This window comes from Asterias rubens, chromosome 7 (genome assembly GCF_902459465.1).
Source record: "Asterias rubens chromosome 7, eAstRub1.3, whole genome shotgun sequence".
Lineage (NCBI taxonomy): Eukaryota > Metazoa > Echinodermata > Asteroidea > Forcipulatida > Asteriidae > Asterias > Asterias rubens.
The window spans coordinates 16,261,698-16,287,378 of NC_047068.1; the positions used below are offsets into that span (position 1 = coordinate 16,261,698).

Below are 25,681 nucleotides of genomic sequence, written 5' to 3' on the forward strand. Positions count from 1 at the left end.
ACGAAAAATGTATGATCCTTATTTCTCAGATCTTAAAATTTCCTTAAAAGTGAAGTAAATGCGCTTTTCAGAAAAGAAGTGGATGCGGCTGGGGGGGGGGGGGGCATATAATATTATGCAAAAGAATAATATAATAGATTAAAAAGTTATCTTGGCTGGTACTCTATTTATTATTATTTTGTGATAGCACGCAAACAAGGGTGCAAGGTACCAGTTTACTTTGACGGTTCCTCAACAACGCCTGCGCAGTACGTGACCTCAAACCATATCCAGGATCGAGAGGTCACTAGGTCCAGAAACTTGTGCCCACAACGGCGACGAAAATTCGCCCAAACTCTTGCTTTTGAACGTTTTTTACTCCACTGAACCTGCTGTCTGGCTGACATTGGACTCTTCCTTTCAACAGCTGTTAAATTTTTTAAGATTTCTCTCAACTTGGTATTGCTCAGCACTACACAGCAGCGTGTTTTGAATGGTAAGCATACTTCACTTGAAAGTTGAATACTCGATTTGGAAAAGTTTCCGTATGGCGCCACCACTTTTTCATTCGATATGAAATAATATAGTATCTAATTTACCTCAAAGAGATATCCCTTTTTGTAAAAATGAGGGGGAAAAGTGGTGGCGCCATACGGAAAGTTATCCCTTGATTTGTTTGCGTTGCCGTTGTGTGTATGGTCGGACGAGAAATATAAAATTGCCCACTTTTCGGACAGGCTTTTTTTGCAGGAGGTGCGCCAGTTCTACCTTCAGAGTCATAATAAAGGGGGAAAAGTTTCCGTATGGCGCCACCACTTTTTTATTCGAAATAAAATAATATAGTTGTCTAATTTACCTGATTGATATATCCCTTTTTGTAAAAATTAGTGAAAAAGTGGTGGCGCCATACGAAAAGTTTCCGTATGGCGCCACCACTTTTTTATTCGAAATAAAATAATATAGTTGTCTAATTTACCTGATTGATATATCCCTTTTTGTAAAAATTAGTGAAAAAGTGGTGGCGCCATACGGAAAGTTATCCGTGACAGACACCATGCATGGAGAACAAATTTCAACCTGAGTGATTGCATTTGTGCAATAAATGATAATCAAAACTTCCTTCTGAAAAGTTCCCGTATGGCGCCACTATTCTAGAAACTATAAGTATAAGGCTCCCCCCCCCCCCCCCCCCCGTGAGCCTATTAAAAATTAGGGTATAATATTTTGGGCCTCCTTACGCTATCTATACGTTTCTCAAATCAGCGTTGATAGGTGAAAGTTTTACGACTGAAGTTTCTTTTGTACTACACCATTAAAACTTTCCCCACATACTCAATATACATTCATTTGCTTGCATTTCCTTTTTGTCGAGTGAAATTACAAAAAAAACGTCAAAAAAAGCAATTTTCTGCTTGGTACTCACTGTTGTTTTTCTGCTGCATCGCTGTTTTTTGCGTGAACGGCAGGTATTATTGTAAACAAGCGCGTGCACTGCCACACAGGTTTGTAACGCCCCTTTCACAGAATGGTTTAGTCCAACTTGGCCACGGCTCGGCAGTTCGTCGATCTACGTGTAGTAGGCTGGTGCCCGATTATAAAGCGCGGATATACATGCGCGGTGTGCTTTGAATTGTGGGTAGTCGGACCCCTCTGTTTTCTGTGCGTTTTAATAGCTATTGCGCTGGGAACCGCTCGTCTCGAAAAAGTGGTACAACCTCGAACACCTCAACTCGTGCATGTACTTGCAAAACCTCGAAACTCGTAGGTATAAGGTTGAATTATTTGGTATTCACTGCGCCTGCGTCGTTTACAAGAGATTTTATGTGCGTCGGTTATGTCCGTCAGTGGTGCGTCATTTTCCGCAATTGGTAAGTCCAAAAATCGTTCATAGGACCATCCAAATCTGCAACAAGTGTGTGTAAATTTTTTGACTCGGGGTGGGTCTTTGGACACGCAAATCCGACTCACAACCATGGACAGTGACGCACCCTCCCCGGGGTCCTGTAGTGCGTCTTACAATTGATTAGCTTAAAAAGGCCTACCTCTCCATGGTTAAAGTCACCTGGAAATAGAATTTTTTTTCTTTCAAACATAAGAGTATGATTACAAACAATAAAACTATTTTTTTAGTAATTGTTTGTCACGATTTATATGTTTAAAAAAATATATAAAGTTGTTTGGGGGGCTGACTCCGCCTACCCCTTTTGTGACGTCAATCGAGGCAGACTTTGCCTGCAATGCGTATAGTAAACACACGTGCAAAGTACATGTACGTCCAAGTCGTGAGTTGGTACATTTCAAAAAGTGTTTTCAGCAGCAATACACCTGGTCGGCATTGCCGGGGAAAAAAAAAAACGTACAAACTCACGACTTGGTCCGTACATGTACTTTGCAATTGTGTTTACTCTACGCATTACAGGCAAAGTCTGCCTCGATTGACGTCACGAACAGCGCCCTCTCGGGTCGGGGTCTACTCTTAAATTTGTAAATAACATAAGAACTGATTTTTTAAAACCTTAGTTAACTGTTTATTTACATTCCACTCATCAAAACACATATATTAGTGACAAAAGCTTTATTTTGAAAAAATACCACTTCCAGGTGACTTTAAGATGTAACACCAGGTATGAAATTGTACTCAAGGTAGATTTTGTTGCTAAAACATTATGATTTTGGGGACATTCCGATGGACTATCCATCACAGTAATATATTGGTATGGTGTTTCCAACATCATATGAAGCCCGGAGAAGGAGTTAAAACAGATCGTTAGTGAGGTGACGTGTCAGTGTAGTGGGATAGCTTGTGAAAACTTCTCAAAATACGGGGGCATTATGGAAGGCTCCATTAGGATGTATACATTTTCTACAAACAAATTACATGTAGGGCTACATTTGTAGGCGTTACCTATTCCAACAAACACTTTTTAAATACTTTTTTTTTTAAATGCAATTTAATTTTTCCAGGAAGAAGATCTTTGAATGGTTTCCAAAACTAACAATAAAGGTAAGTACTATTCAGTGTTCTCCACACATGTAAATTGGGAGGGCGGGCCGCCCTCCTAAAATTTAGGTCGCCCTGCCAAAGAATTGGCCGCCCTGCTAAAATTATTGGCCGCCCTGCCCAAAAAAAAGATAAAGAGACTATTTTTAGACTGCATTTAATAAGATCAAACGAGTACATGACAAGCCAAAACCGACTTCAAATCAACAGCATCAGAAATGCGATCGTAAACAAACGTTAAAACACGATGTACACACGGCCACATGGTTCGTATGCCGAGTGCATCAACTAACCATGCACACACCACGCACACAATACCGTAGACGTCGCCAAGACCATGGGAATACCCACTGCATGCATAGTGCATAAACAGTCCGCACGCAGTGATTGGCCGTTGATAGACTCAAACACAATACGCACGTTCACAAACTGAGAAAGAATTGCCACACAGTGTGCCGCACGCATGTACAGAATGGTGCATTGTACATGTACAGCCTCGAAGCGTATTCAAACATGTCGACTTTCGCTCATTGAGGGCGTGCGCGATGCGGGGCAAAGTTCATTGATAAATAAATTGTTTGGTGCGTTACCGATCGTTGAATTTTGATTATTTTATTGCAAACGAAGTTATTAACGACGGAACCGCTAATTACTAATTCATGAAAATGGTTTTGGATGGAAAAAGTATTAACCTGGGCCATAATTTGGGGATAAGATCGTCCAAAAATCGTCAAAAAATTTGGATTTTGGGTTTGTTTTTCCGTTTTGAAAATTGCACACGAAGGCCGTCCGATCACTCGCTTTCTAAATTCCGACGTGCGGCATGCCGATCATCCCTTTGAGGTTATTGGCGCGGCGCACAAAGCAAAATGTAGAACAAATTGTAGTTTTGATTTAGTTTTTAAAATAAGGTAGTTCCGACCGAAATGGATGTCAATCAATAGGTAGCGTTGTCGGGCCCAGGGGTAATTACACTTTATTTTAAGAAAATTGTTTTCTCAAGCATTTGTTGCTTTCACGTCCGCTGACGTCATATCAAAATGGGCGCCATTTTTATTACGCAATATTGACGGGCGCGATTTTGATTACGTCATGCCGCCCTCCTAAAAAAAAAGTCTGTGGAGAACACTGCTATTAATGTCATCCCTCTGTACCCGAACTGTGATTTTAGAAAAATAGTTTGAATGACATACATATATTTGATAGAATGAATACCAATTTTCAGTTAGAACAGGGGCAGAAGGCATTTGCCTGTGGGTTCAGATCAAATCAGATTGCCTTCAAACAAAACCCCGTGGGACATAATTTCAAAAAACCTGTTATCCCTAGTACCACCATCAGCTGTCCCGAATTTCAGTCATTCCCTAAAATGTTTCTGCTAAGCAGAACCACCCTAACTCACTTAGGGGTAGTCATTACATGGTGCTACCGCAAACCTTTCCATTAGCTACGTTTTGTTCTTATAAAATTTGCTGGATACCTTGATTGCAACAGACTTTGATTTGAGTTGACTGCCAAGTGCAGTAACTTACAAAAATGTAGACCAATTGATAATTTGTTCTTGATTTAAACAATTTGGCATGTTACATGTACAACATAATGCATTGTCTGCGGCATTTGCAAAAGTTTGTGTATGTTTTCATTCTTAAACAGCATCATCTGTCAAAAATTGTTTTATTTTTTTAATTAGCCAACTCCCAAAAGGTTTCAACAAAATTTAACAACCTGTATTATAAAAATGGTTTCAATCGACAACGAGTGGGGACAGTTTCTACTGGCTGTGATAGTTTCAAGTATTCATCAATAGGAATGCTAATAATATTCAATTAGCTATACTACACAATGTACCTGCTATTTATAGTTTTTAGATTCTTTGTCTTCCATTTCGTTGATCAATTGACGATTGAAATGTCAACCGAACTGAGGTTATTTCATAGGTTTAAAATTCAAAAACAGAATAACCTTTTGTGAAAACCTTAAGAGTCTAGTATTGTAATCAAGTGTTTTATCAAGTTTCAAGAGAAGAGTTATCATGGGTAAAATTTTGATACTCCACAAAAAAGAAAAGAAATGTACATATTTCTAAGACTCAAGGTGAACATTTAAACATAAATAACACAGTGAAGAATTATTATTCAATTGAAATCAACACAAAACCAACATGAGTTTTACAAACACCTCTAGTCTGGCATCAGGTCTTCGGTCCAAACATGACAACCAGTGTAAAATTGGAGGCTTGCAAGACGCGCACAGCATAATGTGTTTCCACCCTGATTAGTAATGGGCTTGTCAAGAATTTGGATGATGCATTAGTTTTTATGGTTTAATATTGTTTTTTTGCCAGAGTTGCATTCCATGTGAATAGGATTCATCTTCATTTTTTGTTATATAGTCGTCAGACTCAGAAGCCAACTGAACCAGTGGGCTAATTCAGCTTGCCATGTCATTAGCAGAGCTGCCAGTTCTCCCCGATTCTACAGAAAGGTCACTATTAATAAACCAATCTCCATGTTCTGAAAATTTGGAAATCAATCTCCCTGAGTTGAGTTAAATGTAATTCTAAATGTCTCCTCCCTGATTGTTGTACAACAAAATCTCCCCGATTGCAAAATTCTGGTCCAAGAAACATTTTGAGCTACAAGCCCTGGGGTCTTGTAGATGTTTAACTCTTAATTCGAGCCCTGCTTTTATAATGGCATCTAGGCATTCTTCTAGACATACTTCTACAAGTATGTAAAAATGTTGGTGTTTAGTTCCAATCCAAACAACTGTATTAAACATGGTAAAACTTTACATTTCGGAAGCAGTGAATTTGCCAGCCAGAGCACTTGTCATTTTTTGGGGGATAATTTTTCCCTGGCCTCATTTGCATTTTACTAGCATTTGGGCGAGTGGACCAAGTGCAGAAGTGTTCATGGAGAACACTGATGTAATATCCCAAAGAGATGCACGGCTCTGAAAAGAGCCAGTAGCGTAACTCTTTCAATCTTGGGAGGTTTTTGTGATAGAATTATGGGGTATCTCTTAAGAGGAGTTGTGCTAGCCGTTTGGGTTTGGGCCGTCTTCTCTTACTGCGTAATGAAGATGCTCACAGACTACTTGTGTTGATCAGAGTATATAACTGTTCAACAAAAAGTTGAGTGGTTACACCGCCGGCTGCTTTCCGAGCCTCCGCAAGTCTTATTAGAGATGTTTAAACAGTCCTACCGCCAACCTGATGTTTACATTGGTACAATAGTTTGTATTTCTAACTACGACACGTTTATGTTACGCTACAGGAATGTGTGTTTTTCTTTTCTGTGAATTTGGCAAGCCTGGACAAGTCAATAGAATTCAAAGTAATATTTGATTAGAATGCTTGTCAGAAAATTTAGTGTCGCCACCCCCTTCTGATATCGTATTTATCTCATCACAGCAATTTTAGCATTTCCATTCAACTTGGCCACCACTAGAAAAAAATGAAGAATATTGCAGGCACTGCAGTTTTCACGTGACACAATTATCAGCCTGTGAAATTCCAAGTTCCCTTTTTTTTTAAGGAAACAAGAAAAACAAGTACTTTTTTTTATTTACCCATTATTAACTATAGATTGGGGTATGCATGATCCCACAAAGCAATTGTACATAATGGGAAACTTTAGACTATCTGCCAATCACCAAGAGAGGGCGCTCTTCACCAGGTAATAGACCTTATCGCAAATACCAATGCGCAAGCGCAGACTGTTGAATGAGGTGCATTGTGGGATATATATGGATCAAATTTGGATACCAGCTAGACCACAATGCACCTAATTCCAAGCTTTACGCGCGCGCCCCTGTAATTGGGAAAAGGTCTATGTCAACAACTTAGGAATAGGAGAAGCTTGAGTGACGGTCACTGACAGCAAATACCTTGTGTTTTGCGTGTTTTTGATTTTGTATTTTAGATTTAGCCAAACTGTATTTTGTATTTCATAACACATTGCCAGCATAAACCAAACTGTTCTGGAACAGGACATACTGGACACGAGTTCCCCAAGGATAACAAGCGGTGTGCATGCGTTTTGGGGAGTGTTTCTTCTAGGGTATAGCAAAAATTCCAAAATGCTGACCTACCAAAACTTGAGAAGAAATCTGAAGTTTAGTTGTATGACAATATATCTGATTTAATTTTCAAGAGGCTGAGAGACTTCTAAATATTTTTTGAGTATTTTTGAATTTTTAGCATTTACCATTGTTTGCTATAGGAGTTGTGCGCCTTTACCTGGTAGGTCTGCTGTCCTCTAGTGGCAGAGCTTTCAAAAAGTCTCCCATTGCAGTTCTCAAATTTACAACAAACAAATAATAATAATCAGTACAAGTACAATAGTACATGGTGTAGGTCCAATTTTTGTAGATCGGCTAAGCAGATAATGTATATTTGCTTAGAGAATACAATTTTTGTAGATCGGCTAAGCAGATAATGTATATTTGCTTAGAGAATACAATTTTTGTAGATCGGCTAAGCAGATAATGTATATTTGCTTAGAGAATACAATTTTTGTAGATCGGCTAAGCAGATAATGTATATTTGCTAAGAGAATACAATTGTTGTAGATCGGCTAAGCAGATAATGTATATTTGCTTAGAGAATAAAATTGTTGTAGATCGGCTAAGCAGATAATGTCTATTTACTTAGAGAATACAATTTTTGTAGATCGGCTAAGCAGATAATGTATATTTGCTTAGAGAATACAATTTTTGTAGATCGGCTAAGCAGATAATGTATATTTGCTTAGGGAATACAATGATGAGTTAAAAAGTAACTCTCTAAAGGTTTCTTACATCAATTATATCAGCATGCTGACTCTATATGGATTCAAGAAACTGAAAACTCTGACCTTTTGTAGTCAAGTTGTTCAGTTTCAGTCGCCAAGGACACGGCCTGATGAACGGAGTAGTAAATCATACTATTCCCAATGGGAAACAAATATTATTTCCAAATGGTTGCATTTTGAAGCCACTTGAAATCCTACATGTACCTGCATTAATGAGGCAATCCTTCATATTATTGTTTCATTTCATTCGGGGAAGGGCTCTGAGTTGCACGTCGTTAAATCGTCCACAGGAAATCTCTGTACTGACTCTCTTCATTGGGCAGCATTGATGGGTATCACCCTTTTATGCATCAGAAGCGCCACTTTTGACAATATGCGACTGCACGCTGCAATCTTGACATTTTATTGCGCATCAAGCATAAAAACCTATGGGGTAGGACGGAGAAGTCGAGCGTGGGTTTTTAATCTTTTGTCAGGTGCACTGACATATCTCTTAGCTCTGGCTCTCAATCCGTGCTGAGAAATGAGTCCAAGTCGGGGGTTTATGAGGGATGTATTTTTGCTTTGGATGTCAAAATCATGAACTTGTGATGACTTTAAAGCAAGTAAAAGATCCTTGCTGGATGATAAATTTGATTTAAAAAAATGATATGGAGAAATAACAAAGTTGAAACCAACGGTTCTTTTCAGAACCACCCCAACTCATTAGAGTTAGTCATTACATGGTGTTACCGCAAACCTTTCTATAACAAGTTTCTCAACAGAACTCCACAAACATTAAATGCATGCCATAAACGCGAGTATGCTTTTTAGTAGTATAAAGGAGCAGTCCCTGACATATTTTACAGACTGTACAAATGTGATTGTGAATAATGTTGGTGTTGAGCGCAACATAGAAACATGTTGAAGTAAAACTTGCTTGAACACTTTTTCTGAGCCCACACCAGGCAAGTTCAAAAGGGTTTACTTTGCGCTGAATATGGGCAAGCAGTGCAAGAATAAAACACTCTAAAAAACATCCTCAAACTTAGCTCAAGTTTCATATATATGCTTGTTTTTGAGTATTTCTTTTTAAAACAAAACATTGTCATATTGATTGGATTGCGTAGTTATCATCTTGTCACCAAGAATCTTTGATTTTAATCAGTTCAGTAAAACAAGTTATTTTCCATTGATCAAGTGGTTTGTTGTAGCAATACAGTCTTTAACTCATCAGTATGTAAAACTCCTAAGAAAAAGACCTGACAAATGAATTCAAGATGCTCCAGCATGCGAACTACTAATAGTTATCCAACCTGTTTTGGACTGAGTTGCTCTTATTTTAGTATAATTGAATCTCTTTTTTTCAAGAGAGCTGAGGTTTCTCTTAAAAGTCTTGAACTGATTAAAATCAAAGATTCTTGATAGTTTGCCATGCACATGATGACCGGGCTCAAGTCTCGCAGGAGAGTGAACAAAAAGTTCACTCTCCTGCGAGACTTGAGCCTGACTTTTAGTAGTCCGAGTATTTGCAAGAATTATTCAATCTGATAATCTGATAATCTCTCGTTTTTTTCTCCAACCAAGCCCTTTTCCCCAAACAATTACATTATATGCGCAGTGTACGCAATTGTGCATATGTCGTACCTTGCTGGTGCATTACCTGCAAAATTATCAGTGTGTAACCGGATGGTAAAACCACATCATGTAAAAAATTTCAAACATTTAATAAGCGCTGATGTTGCAAGAAATGTCTTGTTTTTAATTCTAGTGTCTGTATCATTTTCCATCTTTTACAATGAACGTGAACCTCATTTTGATTTAGAAGCTTTTGTAAGTGAAATTTAACACTTGTTCACAACCCCCACTAAGGTTCAACTCCTACAGTCCCTGTCACTTTTTCCTCCGCTTTTTTTTTGAAGTTGTTAAAACATCAATTTAAAGGGCAAACCATAAAACAAACACAGACGGTAAAGTTAATTGATTTCAAATCTGATTATTTGACATGACATTTTGCCAAAGCCTACTTGCCAAAGCAGAATGTCTAATGGTCCATTATGAGCTGAGCGGATCAAACTGATAGTTTGCCATGCACATGATGACCGGCAGAGTTAACATGAGTCCCCTGTACGCTTTGCGCGCTGTGATCCGTAATAATTACCCGAGCCAGACATAACTCATAATAACTTGGTACATAATTGTGGGGTGTTACCCAAGAGATGGATAATGTTCTTATTACTCGTGGATAAAAGTAGTACTGCACATTCATGATGATTTCCCCTGATCATTACAAAAATGATATTTGATCTTTACATTTGCTTATTTGATCAAGGAAATTGTATGAATGATATAAAACAATCTAACCCTGGGAGCCTCAGAGACGATGTCGAGATGGGAAGGGGGGGGGGGGCGGGTTGGGGGGAGTGATTGACAATTTTGCTGTGTCTCCGTTGCACATCTCTTCCCTTGGATAATCACATACAGTACATAACTTTTGTGTGTCACTTTCTACAAAATGCCAACATATGCCAAGTAAAAAGTCTCGGCACAGCTACACTCAGTACTGCTTTGAGCAGAGTACATGTGTATACATGGATTGTTTAATTCCAAAATTACTTAGTGACCATTCACATGCCTGTGGAACATTCACCAATTTGGCTTGAGATACATACACATATTTGTACATCGAAGAAACTTCCTCTTTGGCTGGATGAGGCTGAAGGTAACAGAACTTCCTCAACGCTTGTAAATCAATTAACAACCAATTACATTTTGTTTGCACCAAACTTGAATTCAAGTCTGGACGGCAAGTCCGAATTGATACACTTCCTTCGGAGAGCACCTGTGGTAATTGGAACATAACACCGCCGGCATGTAATGTTTACTGCAGAAGTCGTGTCCATTTGAGGATAGTTTCTTTCGCCCCATTGAGGAATCAAATATCTTTAATTGGAGGCCAGCCAGGAGTTTGGGGGAGGACGAGTCTCGGGAAATGACGAGGGGCCTTCAACCACGCAGTGGTGCGTTAAACAATTTTATGTAAAAAAAATTGTTATTTGTCTAGACACTGCTGACTGCTTTGTTTTTATGCGACCGTGTGGTTATAAATTATTTTCAGTTAAAGATAGTATGTTCATGTACACAATAAGCCGGCGGATGATTTTGCTGCGTGGCATTGTTATTGGATGGTACATGTAATTTTTCAAATTATGTCTGGTTGTCACATTGTGAACCAACTGTGTCATGTGGTGTTTATCAAATGGTTTAATTTTATTTTTCATTTTTAGCATTTATGTTTTTCGATGGCCAAATGTCATATTTCAAAATTAGGTGCAGACTATTACATGTACCTACGGCCTTAGCATTATTTGCTCAACAAAGCCGACTGGCTGGAAATATTTATAAGCTGAATTTCCAATGACCAAGAAGAACTCTTACTCTTCCTAGAGCATTATCTTGCAATCAAAGACTTAAATCCATCGGTATTATGTTCCCTCACTAAACAATACAAACTATGAACATGTTTTTTATTTTAATGTGTTTATTAGTCTTCAACTCGAATATTATAAAATTTGACAATTATCTACCTCATTTTTGTTTATACATTTTGATTGGGCATGATTTTGAAATCAGAGAGTTTGATGAAAAAAAAAACTTCTCAAAAATCTAACATAAACAGGATGTCTAAGTGGTTTAAATACATATGCCTGGGATATTATAATATTATAATTCTACCCGAATGATTTTACAGACAGGTTTTATATCTCTAGTACATAAAGGAAAGACTCGAGAGACGAAACTTTACAGGAAACCTTTTGAAAATACGATCATTAACTGAAACCCACAGAATATTCTCCTTCGCTTGTGTCCACAATGAATTGGTTATTTACTTTACTATCGGTTGGCGTGCACTGCTAAAAATATCAACACAAAAATGAAATCTTGCGTCCCTGCTTAGTTACTTTTATGGAAAAAAACCAAGCGAAATTCTGTATTATTGTAAATTGTGAGTGATTGATAACCTTCTTACTTTAATCAGGGGCCAATTTGAAAGCGCTGCCTAATGGTAAGTAAATTATCGTGCTAACTATAGGAGAAACATTTGCTTTAACATTTGAGCATTAAGCGTTTTTCAAAGGTTAGCAAGAAAATTGGGAAGCCAGCTTGCACGTTTAACATTAGTTTACATTGTTACCAGCGAGTTGTTAGGTCATTCACCATGTTCACAATAATAAGCACCATGCCGGAAGGTTTGCATGCCTTTTCAGGTGCTTACGGTATGAAATGCACTATGAAATGGAAATCGCACAGTAAACACAAAAACGGTTTTATGAAAGTGGGACCTGATTTCATGAGTTGTACGGGTAGTTTGTTCCCCAACAAACGAAGATAGTTTGTAAACATACATTTAGAAAAAACATGAATCGGTACATGAAGGAGGCAGCATAATCCCTGTGATACCTACACAAATGGACCTGAAGCACCATGTTCATTTATAACTGTTGGCCAAGTTTAAAAACACTGTTTTTTAGTAATTCTTGTAAAAACCATATGCTTCTTAAACTAAAAGTGATTTGAAAAGAGATGTGCCTTTAATGTGTATTTCAATGACAATACATTACTCGGTTTTACCATTAAACCCTTCATATGGTAATGCTTCTGAACTTTGAGCAGCTTGGATGAAAGAGTAGATTAATGTACAGCCTCGTTTATGAATAATGCATTTGATGTGGTTCATAGACAGCGACTTTACAGGAAAGTGCAGACCCGATGGAAAGTCAGCAGTCTATGCATAATTTAGACTCCATATTGACCTATTTCAAACACAGCAAGATCTGAGCTGCATCTGCGCTGCCATTTTCCCTGATCCTGCAAACAAAATATTTCCATGTTCTGATGACAATTTTGAAAGTCTCCTTGATTACGGAAATTTCTTCCCTATTGTTAACAATGTGGGTTATTTGATACAAAATCTCCCTGATTGCAAGTTGCAAATGTTGGCAGATTGAGGCTGCATGCGTCCCCTGAATATCATTATACAGTAGTGCATTAAAACCTTGTACTTTTTTCCCCTGTAAAATTAATTAAGGAAACTTTTGTTTTAAGAATAGTGCACGGGTTACTCAATTTGTGTTGTCCTTTATATTATTGTTGTTATTAAATACTTAGAAACAATGTAGTACCCATTTACAAAATTTGTTTGTAAGAGAGCACCGATGCATTCCAACCCTCTACGTTTTCCAGAAATATGTTCTGAAAAGGACACGTCACTCATTAGTTTTTGCATCTTCCAGAGTTCAAGAAACATTTCATTGACAGATGGTATTGATCCCTTGCACGCATGTCTCACGCTCTGACTGCCGCCATCATCATTTCAGGAGTCCATCAGTAAAGCGTATTAACGCTGCGTTCCCTAAAATGGGCCTCAAACTTCATAACACACAGTAACATTGACTCCCAAAATGGCGCAGCTACGTGATGATGACCTTGCACTAGCCGCCATTGTCGATGAGTTTTGCATGTGTGAAAGGCTATCATTGGCTGAGAGTTGTGCGTAGTACGTGCATGTTTCCATTGTTTTTATCCATCATATGACTACAAACCGAATGCCCTTTGTCTACTAGCTAAACCTCCCTCTATTGAACTCGGCACTGTATGTGAAAAATTCTTGTTGGGCATAAATTTGATAATGATTGACTTCAAAGATCACATAAATCAAAGGAGAACATGGTGTCATTCCTAAACCTTTTAAGCAAAGTACTAAAGTGTGCCATGTGCACATCACTGGGTAGAAACTTTCTGTTTTGGTTTCGCCCCTAGTGTTACTAGTGTCAGATGGCACATCATCTAATCTAAGCCTATGGCCTATCTGGAAAGATGTTATTGTTTGATTCTCAAAGTAAAGTAATTCCAAAGTAAGCTTATGCCAAAGAATCTTAAAGGCAGTGGACACTTTTGGTAATTACTCAAACTAATCATCATCATAAAACCTTTCTTGATTACCAGTAATGGGGAGAGGTTGATAGTATAAAACATTGTGAGAAATAGCTCCCTCTGAAGTGACGTTGTTTTTGAGAAAGAAGTAATTTTCCACAAGTTTGATTTTGAGACCTCAAGTTTAGAATTTGAGGTCTCGAAATCAAGCATCAGAAGGCACACAACTTCGTATGACGAGGGTGTTTTTTTTCTTCATTATTATCTCACAACTTTGACAACCGATTGAGCTAAAATTTTCACAGGTTTGTTATTTTATGCATATGTTGTATGTTGAGGTACACCAACTGTGAAGACTAGTCTTTGACAATTACCAATAGTGTCCACTGTCTTTAAGACGCTCAGATAAGTTGTGCCAGAAAAAATATGAATCTTCAATCAGTTGTGAAATGGATAAAACAGAGATTAACACTAACAGTGTATGTGCTGTATAACCATGGAGATAGAACATAGTAATGGTCACCCCTTTAATTTTTGTTTGCACTGAAAAATCCACCCATTCCTGGGCCCCTCATTAAAACATGTACAAAGTGTGTACTACAGGTACATGTACATTTACATGTACACATGCTACATCTACATCTACATGTACATGTATGTACATGTAGCATGGACTTATGAAGTAGATGTCTGTATTGCATTAAAGGGAACTGTCAGGTTTTTATGATTTTGTCATTCCAAACAGTCCTTGAAGTTTGAAATCATGACAGGTTTGATCATTGATCAGTTATACTGTAGAAGTGATCATTTAAAATGAGCTTGATACGTACGGTATGTATTGGACGTACTGCAATAGTTCAATCCAGATACATGCCTACCTCATGGAGGAAGGAACCAAGCATACTTGGAAGCCTTGCTCTATGATGGAAGTGCAAAGTATTGGTACGATGGAAGTGCAAAGTATTGGTATGATGGAAGTGCAAAGTATTGGTACGATGGAAGTGCAAAGTATTGGTTCGATGGAAGTGCAAAGTATTGGTTCGATGGAAGTGCAAAGTATTGGTGTGATGGAAGTGCAAAGTATTGGTATGATGGAAGTGCAAAGTATTGGTATGATGGAAGTGCAAAGTATTGGTATGATGGAAGTGCAAAGTATTGGTTCGATGGAAGTGCAAAGTATTGGTTCGATGGAAGTGCAAAGTATTGGTATGATGGAAGTGCAAAGTATTGGTATGATGGAAGTGCAAAGTATTGGTACGATGGAAGTGCAAAGTATTGGTACGATGGAAGTGCAAAGTATTGGTATGATGGAAGTGCAAAGTATTGGTATGATGGAAGTGCAAAGTATTGGTATGATGGAAGTGCAAAGTATTGGTATGATGGAAGTGCAAAGTATTGGTACGATGGAAGTGCAAAGTATTGGTTCGATGGAAGTGCAAAGTATTGGTTCGATGGAAGTGCAAAGTATTGGTTCCAAGACTCTCCGGTTGTCTTAGTTGGATTAACAACAAATCATTGCCCCCCCCCCCAAAAAAAACCCAATAACCGTCTGAGAACGATAACACCTCATGAACCACACTAACTGACGAATTGCTGTCATCACAAATCGCTATCGCTATCAGTTATTTGGATGATAGCACCCTCTTTTGGTGATGAGGTTTTTTTTTAAAGGAGTCACATCTTGTACAGGCGCGTCTTGCAACCAAGACTTTGGAAGTGCCAAGTGTACATTTTTGTTCATATATGTATATGCAGACCTAGTGTTGAATACATCAATATATGTCTTGTACGTTTAAATAGAGGGTACAGTATGGTGAGTGACACACTGTACACAATGATGTTAGTGAGATGGTACTTAAGAACTAGTTAAAATCATAATAAAACTCAATGAGCTTATTACACGCCTTTTTAAGTTTTTTGTCTTAGAGACCTACATTTATATAACATTATTTTAAGTTAACTGTTTCCCATGTAGCCTACATACATACACACACCATGTAGCCTACAATCTAAAACATGTTTTTCGTCACATTTACATCTAAAATGATGTGGTTGTCGTGTGCAACACGAACAGGAATATTATCAAAGTCCTTTACTCACACAGGCTCCATTATGATGTTTACATTTCTGGTCCATGTACTTTTGATTGATGTAAAAGTCAACATGTGAACTTCTTTGTTCGTTACATTTCCATCAAAATATTTGTTTTGATGTGTTCTATTTGTGTGCACGCGTTCATCAAACCTGTTGAAATTACCCCTGTGTGAAATTGACTCAATTATATCCAGTGTAAATATTGCCTGTCTGCGTCGTCAATGTCTGTTACGTGCACATTGTGTTTATATGAACCTAGGGTCGTGAATGTAAACAAATGAAGAAAAAAATGGCAGCAGCTAGACTGAAACCTCATCCATACCTATCCCTGGCCCCTTCATACATTAGCGTTATTATCATATCACATACATGGATTACTGAGGGGGCCCTCACATCATGAAACCCAATGTGATATGTCCTCGGTGTTGGGCATGCGCAAACCTCTATCTCCCCCCCCCCCCCCCAGCATCATCCAGACCAAACTGGGTTACAGAGCTATAAATAGTCAACCAATCAACCAGTAGAAATGAGTTGCTGTGGTTAGGGACATGTCGTCTGCAATTTCATTGGTGCTCAGTCAAGCTTCTAGTTTTTTTTTCTTCTCTCTCTTGCTGTCGTTACAGGTTTGCAGTATGGGGAAGCGAATGTATGCTTGATTAGTAGCATTGTCAGTTGGGATGTCGCTCTGCGTTGTAAGGATAGATCTAGGAAATGGCCGTTGACATGACTGTCAATACTCCATCCTGTAATTAATTGCTGAGATTGTTTTGGAGTTTCTGCTCACTACGACAATGTCCAATTACTGTTCGTGTGCTCGTTCCTCTGAAAAAAAAATTGTTTAGTGTCTCATTTGCTTTTCTTGGAGTCATAAGAAAAAAGTTGTGGAAAAAACCAACAACAAAACAACCAAGACAACGCTGTTTTCAAACATCTTCTTGACTCACAAACTAATTTCTTTACTCATTTCTCAAAACCTGTTTGTTTCAGGAAAACATTTTTTTTAAAGGGAAGTTCTTTGCTATGACAATCTTCCCATTTAAGTTACATCTGTGAACTGTAAATATTAAACCAATTTTATACACAACCTTTTTCAAAAGAAACAAATTAGGTTTGTCTATCAATAGCTTGTACCTGTAATTAGACGTCAACTCAACTTGTCCGCTGAGAACAATTGAAAAGAACTGGTGGGTGGGACACCCACTGTCGTCTCTAAATGTTTTTGACTTTTTGCTGTTTTACATTGCCATTAAAAGCTCTGCTGTGCCATCGTAAAAGTGTTTACAATGGTTTTATTGTGTGTTTTTGTGAATTGGATTTTAACCCCCCCCCCCCCCCCAAAAAAAAAAAAAAATAGCGTAGCAGCTGCAATTTGTGCAGGCCGACCTGCAGTCATTGAGTATCACCCTAGCTTGTACATTTAAGCATAAAGGAAACAACTTAGAACGCAGAGTACCACCCATACTTTGTATCTTTGGAGCAGTGGGGACAACCTATTTTGAATTTGGGCGTTCTAATCTTTGACCTTGTGCATCGGTTGTTTTTTTTGCCATGAGGGTTTTTTCAGTGACCACTGGTTTGTTTCCTCCGAAAAAAAATCAATTTCTATCTCTGGCTGTGCTCTTTTTATATGTAAATGAGTTTTGATGTGACTGGCTGCCAAAAGCGCCCTTGCATGCTTGACTCTCAAACACGTTGTAGCCAAGCTTCTCAGCTGCAAGTATTAAGGATGATTAGCCTCCCAAATTATTATTATTAATATTATCGGCCGTGAATTACAGCCAAGGTTTGGGCCTAATAACAGTACAACATTCCATAATTTCGCTAAGGATTGGACAATCTTGGTACATCTTGTGAGAGAGTTTCCTGTCTTTTTACTTTATTTACTCAATTTTTCATTATGCATCGACTTAATTTCTCATATATTCTCAACCACAAATTCCCTTCACAGAGGTTTTAAAAAGTTCAGAAAAACAATACTGCACAATAATACTGTAAAGATTTTTTAATGAATTGGTAAAATTCTAAATTTTAGGAGACATACGCCTTTTGGCGATAGTTATTTTTTTAAACTCTTATGCTCTCCTGGGCACCCCACTGTTGTTTTACTTTGTTTCCTTAAATATTTTTGATGTATGCACATGTGCTTGTAAATGTGATTGCCCAAATAAATATTATTATTATTATAATAAAATCATAAAGGAAAATCCTAGGAAGAATGCCACCTACATGTATAACTCCATTACATGCATCCCATTGACCAACGTCAGTAGACTAGACAGACATGTCTATAAAACAAGGCTAATTAAATCAGTACAACATGCAGAGTTCTGATGGAACCTTCTTTTTACATTTAATTATTTTTTGAAAATAAATTTTTTAAATTAAAATTCAAAAGCTCACAAAGAAACTCATCATAATGAGAAATGTTTCCTCTGGAATCAATCACATTGTGGAAAGAAATTATGAACAAAACAAATTACAATTTTAAAAAGGATCATTGCGAGGCCATAAAAAAACGTACATTAGACCATAAATTGTTACGCAGTTTTCCCCAAGGACAACATATTTTTCATAAATTTGGTTCATGCAAGCTAAGCAGTAATTATTTCCTGACTGGGAACCACATGAAGTCAACTCTAGCTTAGCCTAATTAACTTTCATTAATATGAGGGTAAGCAGGAAAGTTGCTAAAAGTTGTGAATGTTTTCTTTAACACTGCAGGACTACAATTTGTTCGAGGGTATGGATGTTTAATCATGAACTGCAAACAAACATTCAAATCTGTTTCCAAACTTCCTTTTAAAATGAATTAATGGTGCGGACAGTTTAAACAAATTTGACTTCAATTTTCTTACAATCCCATTTGTCAGTAGAATGTTTATTGTCTGAATCCCCTACAAAATTATTTTCAGTCCACTAAAATTTGTTGTACATTTTGCTTTTGTTGTACAGTGCCCTCTTTGGTTTGCAATTTTGTTATGATAAAGACTAGGTTCATACAGTGTTCTTTTTTTAATTGTTGAAAGTGTGTTGACATTTTACAGTTGCGCTCATAGTTCGGATTGGAATGCGTATAAACTTAAACGGAAGTAGCAAGCGCTGTTTGACCTTTTCAGAAAATAAAGGTAAATGCACAACTCATGTTTTACTCTATTAATTCTCAACGACTGTACATTTCAAGTAAAAATATTTCAAGTAAAACTATTTCAAGTGATTTTCTCAATCACAACTTTTTTTTAAACCGTGTGCAAAATTTCCCGGGATTATCCATGTTGTGCACACCCGTTCAATGAAAAAAACTGACATACTTGAAGTGAATTTGCATAATTATATTTTCAAAAACTAAAGAAAAAATGATGGCTCCTCCATATTGCTTATTTCCTTTAGTTCTAATTTTTCTGTGAGAAACGGCTCTGTTAAACTCAAAAGACCTTTGTAATGCTACCGCATGAGACTATTACAGAGCCATACATGTATTGGTGGAGATATTATAATTATTTTGTCAAGGACACGTGAATGTAACTTTCGATGTATGGATCTCTTGGAGCAGGAAAAGACATCTGTATTTGTCAGGTGGCTTTTTTTGTTCAGATGTTGTGATTTGATTGATAGAAATGTAAAAAATAGTATTTTTTTGTGGGGAGTGCATTACAGTGTGAAAGGTGCAGCATTTTATTTTGTCTTTGATTCATTCATCAGGAGTTTATAATCGTACAATTTGTAGAAATGTGTGTGTGTTTCCCCCAGCTCATTCAAAGTTGAGGATGAGCCACCGTGCACATTTCTTTTGCAAATATCACTAGCTCACTGTGAAAGTTTACCATAAAGTTACTCGAAGGCAGTGGACACTATTAGTAAATTTCTCAAAATAATTATTAGCACAAAACCTTACTTGGTAATGAGTAAATGGGGAGAGGTTGATAGTAAAAGACATTGTGAGAAATGGCTCCCTCTGAAGTGACTTAGTTTTCGAGAAAGAAGTAATTTACCACGAATTTGATTTTGAGACCTCAGATTTAGAACTTGAGGTCTCGAAATCAACCATCTGAAAGCACACAACTTTGTGTGATAAGTGTGTTTTTTCTTTCATTATTACATGTATCTCGCAACTTCGCCGACCAATTGAGCTCAAATTTTCACAGGTTTGTTATTTAATGTATATGTTGAGATACACCAAGTGAGAAGACTGGTCTTTTACAATTACCAATAGTGTCCAGGGTCTTTAATGTCTCCTAATCGCAAAATTAGTTTTTGTTTTACACATATGGATGTGTACAGGAAACAGTCACATGTGAGTGAGCCTGCATTCTTTTTATTTGCTTCAATCTTTTATTTGGGACTACATGTAAACTGTCTTTTTCTTCGTGGATAAAACAAATTCCTGCTCTCCTTCTGCTTCTTTTGAGGAGAGGATGGATAGTGTTTCAAAAAGCTTATTGAAATGGATCTCCAGGGATTATCAAAAGGTAGAACTGTCATAATTTTAACGTACCTCGTAAAAATTGGAGTATGGTACTATCTGAAGAGTGTGTTAGTTATCACTTTTTGGAAATTGTTAAGCACATTGTTAAAACAATCAAGGAATGACTAAGCATGGAATGAATGTGTTGACAGTGGATACTGGTGATCTTGGGCTCTTACCTACTGGTGTACAAATACTTGTACCGCCCCTTTTAACAGAATTAAACCCTGATTCAGGTGCCATTCAAAAATTTGTCCTAAATGTTAAAAATTTGTTCAAATTTGTTTTGTAATTGTGGGTAGGTCGGTTGCATTCAGTTTTCATTTAAAAGTACCCAGATGTCTGTCATGTCTGTGCTGTGCATTATTATATAGGTCAACCTTATTATACAAACATGTATGTGGCTGACCTCCCCTCCTGATGGGAGAGATGGCATGCATTTCCTCTTCAAACTAAAAAGTTGCAAGGTGGAAGCCCGGAAAAGCCATTGAATTGAAAACCCCTGAGCTGGCAGAACATTGATGTGAAAATAGCTGCTTCAATTGAGGCATTACTGTACCCGCCAGGTTATTGATCCAATACACCTGATGTCATCATCTCAGTAATCTTGGTTTGTGCCATTTTGTAAATTAGTGTCCTTGTGTGTTAGTGTAGTGCGCATTTAAAGGGTGGCTGCAGTGTTTTTTGTATTCATTTAAACGATTAAACATGACTTTTTAAACCTGAAATATTTTTTATATATTAAATGCGCAAGTATTTTAAAAATGGTTTTCAAGAGATTAGGGGAACCCGCCCCTTAAAGGGAGCCTTCATTTGCATAAATGGGGCATCATGTCGGTAATGCGAGCCGTCGGGCCCCCTGGCTGTGTGCATATAGAGACGTGTGCACTGTGTGGCCTGGTACCTAGGCGCGTGTAGTTAGGGACCAGACTCTTTTTGCCGACGATATGTTTGAATTCCCGACGTGACCTCGATGGTATGGGGGCGGTAACAATCCACAAAGGGGGGGGGGGGGCATGACTTATTCGCTAATTACACAAGTCAGATATGTCGGGAATAAACTTAACACAGTTTATTGATGTTCAATACATATCAGAAATAAATGACAGCAAAATGAACAGTTTTATTTGAATTCACTGCAGCATCCCTTTAAGGTAACATGGCGTTTACACACTAACCATGTGTAGTTTGAATCCAAATATGGGGAGCTTGGGAGACTCCGTACAACGTTGTGACATTGTCGCTAACCTAATATTTACAAATTAAATTTTAGTGGATGTTGGTCATAACAAAAGAATCAAATTTTAATAGCAGTTATTCTGAATGGCCAGTTAGTTAAAAATAGAGTTTTCTTGATTGCACATCAACACAACTCAGGTGCTTAAAACACACAGAGTAAAAGAAACTATTGACCTTGAAGTGTGATCGAATGGCTCGGCCCCTTGCAATCAACAATGTGTAGATCCATCTTTAAACTGGACGTAATAGAGAAGCTGAACAGAAAAGGGCAACGGTCAGTTAAGTATTTAGTGATTGCAGTCAGCACAACTCAGGTGCTTATTTTTACCCACACAGTAAAAGAAAGCATTGACCTTGAAGTGTGGATAAACATCTCTGTCCCTTGCAATCAGCGATGCAGAGATCCGTCTTTAAATTGGCATGTACATGTAACAGAGAAGCTGAAAAGGGCAACGGTCAGTTAAGTATAGTATTCTTGATTGCAGTCATCACAACTCAGCAATGCAGAGATCTGCCTTTAAATTTGCGCGTAATTGAGAAGCTGAAAAGGGCAATGGCTGGGTGACGACTGGACATGGACACGTCCAGGGCTTCTTGGGTGCGTTGGAGCGAGTGCCCCCTCAAGGCATTGCGTGTATTTCTAGCAATGCCTACTGGTGCAGATTGAAGCAACTGTAAGTGTGATAATTGAGTCGTTTCCACACACTATTCCAAGCTTCATGTTGTGATTTCTCCCTGCATAGTATGTTTCCTTTATATGTTAGAATGAAAATAAAGAAATATGGGTTGCCTAAAGAGCAGGACATGAATCTGTGACCTCCAGATCAATGAGCCAGAGCTCCAGCAACAGGCTCTGACCATATTTGACAGGCACCCATGAGCAAAGATATTTCCATTGGGCTGGATCTAGCTCAATTGCCAAGATGTGCTTTTAGATTAAAATTTTAGTATTTATAAAAACAAATTAAACTAAAATTTCTCTTTGAATGTGAAAAACCTCTCTGTGCTATATGGAACAGGAAATGAACATTAGAACAGGGGCGTATTTATTCGGTGCAACAAAGAACATTGTACATATGTATCACATCCCCCTCCCCAAACCCCCAAAACCCCAAATTTATTTTATATTTAAATTCAAATAATGAAATATCTGGTGATTTCTCGTTCTTTGTACGATTACTGCCCTATAAATGTTCTTTTAAATCCACTAATGGGTAACAGTCATAACGGGTTATTGTCATATTGTGCTGTCAGTCCTCTTAAAAAAAAAGTAAAGTAAATAAATCACTTTTCAAGTTGTCACCATTCCCCCTCCCCCCTCCTGTGAAAAATTGACTCTTCCATTGAAGGCGATCATCAAATGTCAGAATCTCAGTGGTGTTTAGACTTGGTTTCAAGTCTTTGATCGTGGTTTTTTAGTCGTCTTGATAGTCGCTACAAACAGCGCCCTCTTGTGATCAACCTTCGTCATTTAGCCTTTAGGGCGCGTGATAGCTAAGATGTGGCTGAAATGCAGAAGAATAACCGCGATCTAAGACTTGAATCAAGTCTAAGTGGTGTTAGGCCTTCATGTAAGTAGCAGCAGAGAAGTAGATTCCTGAACATTTAAACCGCGTATGAAAAATCTGATGTGTCGTCCGGCAGAGTTTGTATGGCAACTCTCTGTTACCTGAGGTGGTTTAAACATGATGTCTCTTGAATAGGGAGCATTTTCAGTCGGTGGCAGCAGACCTTTTCAACCCCTTTTGAGTTTTAAACTGACTTTCCCTGTTAGTTTGCAGCAGAGAAGTACATGTATGTAGATTATTCCTAAACATTTTCACCAGGAATACAAAATCTGATGTGTTGTCTGCAGAGTTTAGTTTGCGTTGTACATGTATGGCAACTGTTACCCGATGTAGTTCAAACACCTTTGTGGTTGCAGCAGACAGTTCCAGCACCTTTTGGGTTTAAATTTACTCTCCCTGTTAGTGATGTGGATAATTGTCCATTGTTCACACTTGTCAAATGGTCATGGTCGACGCTATTAGCAGGAGCATCAGTTGTCCCTTTGGAAACAAACCTGTCAGATCGTGCCATTTTGAGGATGATGTTGCCCTTGAATGTTCACAACCTTGTTGATCAAGTTTTTTTCTTTTTCCTTTGATTGTTCTCTCCAAGAATTTGGTTAATCACATTATGCGAATATTGTAATAACAGTTTTATTGACCCATATCTTGGTTTACTGCATGCAGGGACAATGACAATGGTGGTGCTATATTGATTTTTTGAAAGAGGTTTTTAAAAGTGATATCAAGGTATTATTGCAGAAAACTGTGGGAATGTGTAAAAGACTCCTGGAATTACCCTTCTTTTTGTTTTAAATGGAAGAACATGAGCTTCAGAAAATGATTTCAAAAGAAGGCGCTATTTGCCTGATGGGGACAGAATTGGGGGGGGGAGCAGAAACTCCTGCCACACCTACACTCACCATGCACATATTGCTGGCTGACACCCAGACTTATTATAACTTAGGGTAGTGTGATGAAGACCAGCGCAATGAGAACCATGCTACGCGTACATGCAGTCCTGGGGTGCGTTCCACTCGCGCAAATGTTGCCAACAGTTGCGCACGTTCGCCAACAATTTCAAGTGGAACGAGTTGTGTGCGAACGTTTGCAATCTTACGCGAACATACTTCTGAGGTGTTGGCGAGTGGTTTTAAATGGCTGACAAGCACATGGTATTATTTATTTGTCACAAACATAATAACATTGTATTTTCGGTGGATGATAATGCAGATTTTAAATAACAAAGTTAATTAGTTGATGTAATGACGTCAAAAAGAGGATTATTACAGCAAAAACAAAGTTTAAAAAAAAACTACGTATGGTGCGCGCCATCTTCATTTCAGGGTGCCGCCATATTGACATCGCGTAACACGCACCAATCGTTCCAAACACAAACAACAGTTGCGCAAACAGTTACAATTCTTTTGCGTGAGTGGAACGCACCCCTGGCTCCTCCAAGTAAATTCCATAAATACACTGGTCAGGTTCTCTTTGGCAATCAATCAACGCAACAACTTCAGGCGACTATTGATATGTATGTAAACAGTCAGTTTACGCGCCTACTACTTGTTGTTTGGTGTGTTTTTTTGCAGTGAGCAAGATAAAAACAAGGTGAGGGGCGTTTCTTGCCAGTCAAAGGGGATGCTAAGCAATTTGTTTTTACAGGGCCTTAACACCTGTCACAAAGACAGGCGCAAGGAGTAAAGGAAATGTCAGCAGAGCCTAGCATCAGATATCAGATGTAATATAGAATTTCACATCTAGGCATTTATATTACATTGTCATGAAGTGCAAAGCTCTATCTTGTGGCAATCTCTTCCCGAGCCCTTTACTTGAAATGTGATACCCCGGGCAAAATCTCCTGATGCTGTTAAATCTAAAAGAAATCCCGAAACAGATTGATTTGCCGAGTGAGGAGCGTGGCCCAATTTCAAAGAGATGCTAAGCCCAAAACAAGACATTGCCCAGCAGAAACAGGTAACCAGCCAAAGTGCCATTTAAGTTCACACTTCTTGAAGCAGGTGGCCCAATTTCAAAGAGATGCTAAGCCCCAAAACAAGACATTGCTCAGCAGAAACAGGTAACCAGCCAAAGTGCCATTTAAGTTCACATTTCTTGAAGCAGGTGCCCTGCAATTGCTGTGCTTGCAGCCATGGAAATTTGCGTTGCAATATCTTCTGCAGAAATAGTTTTATGAAATTGAGCCCAGTGGGGGATTGGTGTTCATTACTTATGGCGAAATTGATCACGCATTTGCGCTAAGTACAGTTTTCGTTGGTTGGCAAAAGCGTTCCCAGTATTGTATAGGTGGGCCTACGTGTAAAGTGCACCCTTAAAATACTCATGTTTATACATGCCTATATTTTGTTGATATTGTACTTGGACCTTTATTCCAGGTGAGTGGTGCAATGATTGTATTTGTTCACGACCAGCTAAACTATTTATCAAACTATTATTGGTGCCTCAATTAATACAAGGTGGGCTCTATTTTTATTTCCCCTCCAAAAAAAGAATATAATCCTAGATCATGTATTCTGTAAGAGTTTTTTTCTTTCAATGAAACGTGTTAAGTAAATAAAACAGATCTATGTTTCATGCTGCTTGTATTGAGTTAAGTCCATGTATACATGTAGTCTAGACACAACAC

The 25,681-nt window shown here is 38.1% G+C and overlaps 1 long non-coding RNA gene across 1 annotated transcript; it reads left to right on the forward strand.

Moving 5' to 3' along the window:
* Window positions 1-293: 293 nt before the first annotated feature.
* On the forward strand, window positions 294-16,485 carry LOC117293014. Its single transcript, XR_004519348.1, has 3 exons — window positions 294-475; window positions 2,944-2,983; window positions 16,407-16,485. It is a non-coding gene; the product is annotated as an uncharacterized LOC117293014 (long non-coding RNA).
* Window positions 16,486-25,681: the final 9,196 nt, after the last annotated feature.